The sequence below is a fragment of the Staurois parvus genome, unplaced genomic scaffold, assembly GCF_062004578.1.
Source record: "Staurois parvus isolate SC_StPar_1 unplaced genomic scaffold, SC_StPar_1.0 ptg000591l, whole genome shotgun sequence".
In the NCBI taxonomy this organism is placed as follows: Eukaryota; Metazoa; Chordata; class Amphibia; order Anura; family Ranidae; genus Staurois; species Staurois parvus.
This window is the reverse complement of record NW_028318387.1, coordinates 1,332,539-1,338,148: the sequence shown is the minus strand read 5'-3', so window position 1 is coordinate 1,338,148 and position 5,610 is coordinate 1,332,539.

Here is a 5,610-nt window from a genome sequence, read left to right as displayed (position 1 = left end):
TATATAAGTACCTGAAATAAATAAATAAATAATAAAAATAAAAATAATAACTATAATAATAGTGTGTGACTGTGGTGGGAACATTAGAGTGTAAGCTCCTCTGGTACAGACTGATGTGACTGGATACCTGTTCCCTGTAAAGCGCCCCACATGGAAGAGAAATATATTTGAAATATATTTTAAAAATATTCTTCCCATATATATATGTGAGTTAGGGACCTTAGATTGTACACCCCTTGAGGGTTAGGGACCTTAGATTGTACACCCCTTGAGGGTTAGGGACTGATGTGAATGTACAATATATATGTTAAGCGCTGCCTAAATTAACAGCACTATATAAGTACCTATAATAAATATAGTCAAGGAGCAAGGACAAAACAAAACACAAGCGAACAAAAAACATATATTAAATTATTTATTTATTCAAATTATTAATTAAACAATAAATAATAATAAAGGAAATAAAAAAATAAATAATAATAAAAAATAAAACAACTTAATCGCAAAATTATATAGACAAGGACAAAGCGAAATAATAATAAATACTTTATTCATGTATTTAATTAATTAACGTGATAAATTATTTAAACACTAAACAATGAGGGAAATAAAAAAAAATAATTAATCACAAAAAAATATATAGAAAAGGAGCAAAGATTAAACAAAACAAAACAAAATACCAGTGGAAACGTATATATATGTAAAAAAGTATACAGTGTTATAAAAAAAAATAAGGCTGAAAAAGGCCTTTTGCCTTCTCTGCCTCACCTTCGTAAATCTTTGCATGTCCTCTTTTGGCCTCTTTTAAAAAGTATTATATACTGTGTCTGTTGTAACTTATTTATTTTGTACGTGCTTTTCACATGTATATTTTTTTTTGCTCCTTGTCTGTATATTTTCATATACAGTATATAATTTTTAATTTGGTGTTTTAATTTCTTTTGTCATTTCTTCTTATTTTTTATGTTCATCATGAAATGTATTATTAAATGAAATAAATACATAAATAAATGATAATATACAATTCAAAAAGGATAAGAAAATTGAAAATGTTTAAACAGTATATCCTCTTAATAATATATACCAAAAACACTGCGCTCTGAATTTCTATAGGGATAAAGCAGCTTGCACATATAAGCAGACAAAAAACATATGATAAAAATTGCTAATTAAGCATAAAAGTCCCATTCACAAAAAAAAAGACAGTAAGTAAAATATGTGACAGCAAAGTCCATGTGGAATTCCCATATACAGAGGTAAAGAACCGTGCATAGGAAAAAGAGTTCCAATCAGGGGCAGACTGACAACTCATGGGGCCCCCCGGCAGGGGCGAACTGACAACTCATGTGGCCCCCGGGCAAGAGGGGATCATGGGGCCCCTGTGTCCTTGCCCAAACTCAAAAATGCCTATGAAAAAGGTACCAGAGGCATCTCATGGGGCTCCCTACTGACCCCGGGCCCTGGGGCAGTGCCCGAGTTTCCAAATGGTCAGTCCGCCCCTGCCCCCCGGGCAATAGGGGATCATGGGGTCCCTCTGTTCTCGCCCACACTCAAACCACAACCAAAAAAGCCTCTGAAAGGTACCAGGGGCATCTGATGGGGCACCCCTACTGACTCTGGGCCCTCGGGCAGTTCCCGAGTGCTTGAATGATCAGTCCGCCCCTGGTTCCAATCCAAGGAGGAGACCGTCACCTTCCACCCAAATAAATTGGCCTCTTACCAGAAGAATTGACCACCCAGCGGGTCGGCCAACATGAGCAGTATAATATATCCAGCAGTTTCTGCAAACCGATCTTGTATAGGAAACACAGAGCAATCGAAGATATTCCTCCAAAAAGCAAACTCCCCATCAGGCGACCAAAGCACCACATGAGAAGAAGAATTACCAGCTCACAGTGTAGTAAATTGATAGCTCAAAACGATTTATTTAAATTGCACTTACATAGCAAGCATTGAAATCAGCATAACAGTAACACTGTGAGAAGTTTATAAGAAATTGGATTGGAACTCTTTTCCTATGAATGGTTCTTTACCTCTGGATATGGGAACTCCACACGGACTTTGCTGTTACATATTTTACTTACTGTCTTTTTTTGTGAATGGGACTTTTATGCTTTATTAGCGCTGCAATTTTTCATCATATGTCCTCTTAATGTTGCGTACCTCCAACACCCTAATGATTCATATTAATACATATCAGTCCAACGTTGCAGTGAATTTAGCAATTTTTAAGTTAATATTGTCAAATCTGATATTCTGAACGTCAACTTGCTCTCCTCTGTGGTATGTTCTCTTAGGGACAATTTTTCTTTTTAAATTTTGTTCTAATGTTCTTAAATATCTGGGCATCAGAAATCCCTCCGACTTGTCTTTGATTTACTCTGAGAATTATACACCTTTTCCCCAATGTACCTTACAAGACTTGAGGACATATGTCCATACCTTGTACTCATGGCTTGGCAGGATTGCCATTCTGAAAATGGACGTTACCCTGCGTTTCCTTTATCTATTCCAAATCCTGCCTATTGTCGTTCCTCAGGTCTTCTTTAAAACCCTTCAGACGGCCTTTACAAAGTTCATCTGGGGGACAAGGAGGCTGCATCTCCATAAAACCGTACAGGGGCGGACTGACAACTCATGGGGCCCCCGGGCAATAGGGGATCATGGGGCCCCTGTGTCCTTGCCCAAACTCAAAAAAGCCTATGAAAAAGGTACCAGGGGCATCTCATGGGGCCCCCTACTGACCTCAGGCCCTCGGGCAGTGCCTGAGTTTCCCAATGGTCAGTCTGCCCCTGCAACCGTATTGACTCTCCCCAAACATAAAGGAGGCACAGGGGCACCTGGTCTTCATCTATACCATGCGGTGGCTGCCATCACCAGCCTGGTGAATTGGTTTCATCACTGGTGCTTTGTGATCTCCATGCTCTTCCTTGGATAACTGTCTTCCTGAGTTCACTCCCTACCTTGCCACGCCTTACGGCTAACCTTCTATGTATTTAGGATGGCTTGACTGGGTATATCCTCACTGGTGGGGCCTTTGATCCCTTTGTTTGGGATTCTCCAATTCTCTCCAGCATTGATGAGGCCCTCCTCTTTCACCTAGAATAAACAGGCACATACAGCAGATGCTTGGCACAAATCCTCTGTGGTGGTTGGTTCCCCCCCTTTTAGCCGTCCTGTTCTGCAGGTAGGCCATTCTCTATCCAATGGATGGAGTACAGGCAAATCTGCTCTTACTATCAGTCCCTCTCTGATCTGGTGTCACTGCCCAGTGACCTCACATGGGTGGGAAGGCTTGTCCAAGACTTCCCATCCATGTGTCTGCTGTCAGAGGTCTACAAGGTCCTGCTTTCTCAGGTTCATCCTGATCTTCTGGAATACACAACCAAATGGGCCTTAGACCTTGGTGTCCTATTATCTGATGAGGAATGGGAGAAATACTTTGCTTTGACCCATCATTTGTCGCTGGCTAGCAAGGCTCAAGAGACTAATTTTAAACTGTTTTCCTGGTGGTATTGGTGTCCCACTGTCCTCTACCAGATCTATCCTTTGGCTTCAGACCGATGCTGGTGATGCCAGACAGGTGTTGATTCTCTTTTGCATCTGTGGTGGGAATGTCCCCTCATCCATGCCTTTTGGGGGTTGTCTGCATCTATACTGCTGTCATGGACTCAACAGTACCCAACATACCGCAGGTCACTGTTTGACGGCAGCCAGACTGGTTATCCTCTACTATTGGCATTCCATCTCTGGTGGAGTGGGTGGAGGAGATGGACAACATTGAATGCATGGAATTTCTGCTGGCACCCAGGAACAGTGTCATCATTTGTGTCTCTCCTGGAATATGTACAGAGAACTTTGGGAGCTACTTATGGGTTGAAGGCTGTCCAGCCTCTCTGGTCCAATTGACGGTTCTCTTCTGCACCTAAGGACTTCCTCCTTGGGCTACGCTTTTTCTTACTTGTCTAGTTTTCTTCTCCACTCCTTTTTATTTTTCTTCCCTTTTCCTTGCCTCACCCCCATCTCCATGGTTGAGCTTTGGTTAGTGTGTTACTGTTACATCTGGCATATATGCTTCCCTGGGGTGGAGATATAGGGCTCTGGCATGTTCTATGGACTGTATCTATGGCTCCTGGTCATGATCTCAAGAATATCTTTGTGGCACTGATCATTGCATATCTGCTCAAGCACCAATACTCTGCTCTATTTATCTTATGTGCCAACCTTGCTGGCCTCTTGAAAACGTTCCTATTTTGCAATATTTCTGTATTTCTTTTAAGTGCTATTGTTTCTGTTGTTTTTCCTTTTATTTTGTACCTGTCTCAGATTGTCTGGGCTTTTGTTTTCTGCTTTGACACTCTGTATGCTAAACCTCTAATGTTTCCATAAAATTAAATTGAGCATATTAATACATATCATAACATTATGGGGACTTTCCCTCTTTTTATATGTGGCTCAGTAATGACAAGGTGGATATAGGGTCCATGAAATCTGCAGGATTTCAATTTATTATTATTATTATTATTATTCAGGATTTATATAGCGCCAACAGTTTTTACAGTTACACTACAATTTCTCACAAAAGGAAACAGAGAGCTCCGCTTGTTAGAGCTTACAATTTAAAGGCGCCGTTTGACTTTACTTAGCAATAAGGGGTCAAACAGGATCTGGTGAGGGAGCTTTTTATATGGAATTTGCATGAAGGTGTCTTTTATGGCCGATAAACTATATCTAAGAGTATAAAAGGATTGATACAAGCATAGTGGGATTTATAACCTTTATTTCACTGGATATATAAAGAATGGAAACTAGGTGGTTTTGCAAAAACAGTGTGTGTAATATATTGATATGTAATATTATTATCTTGGTGGCACACAATAAAATATATATATGTAAAATGTATTGTATATTCTAAAGGTATACTAAGCATAGCTGCAAAACCTTTATAACACAAATAAAAACTGAGGAGTCATATTTATTATGTACGTATTCTATATCTCTTGTTGAGCTTTTTTACAATATAAAATTGACAAAGTAAGTCCTGGACATTTATTCCAATATTTTGCTTGTTTTATTATTTTTAGACAAAAATAAATGAAATGCAAATGAAAAGCAAATGTATGAAATTTGTGTTTATTGGATTCTGTGATATGTAAATGTTAGAAATCTCAAAAAGGATTTGACAGATGCAGATTATATTGATATAGTTACAGTTTTGGAGGGCTGGCTTTTTCCAGCTCACAATTGCAAGTGATGTTCCTGACCTGGTGGTTGAGCATGCTGGTTATCACAGATGGACAGAGTCTAATTTGGATGAAGAAGATTAAACCATTACTATCACCAGCAGGGAATAATTTAATGGGATTAAATGTCTCTTAGAGCTTGTCTACACTCTTGGCAGCCCTTGCTGCCCCTCTGAAAAGCAATTCACTGTGGATCATTTTTCAAAGGGTGGTTATGTCAGGAACCATGAACCAAGCGGAGACAGAAAGTGCAGTTAAAATCACACCTTTAATGAAATAGCAAATATAACAGTCAAAACAGAAGTCAGGGCTTGGATGCTTGGAGGGCAGGTTATTAAATGAGCCAGAGTAAGGAAACCAAAAGTTA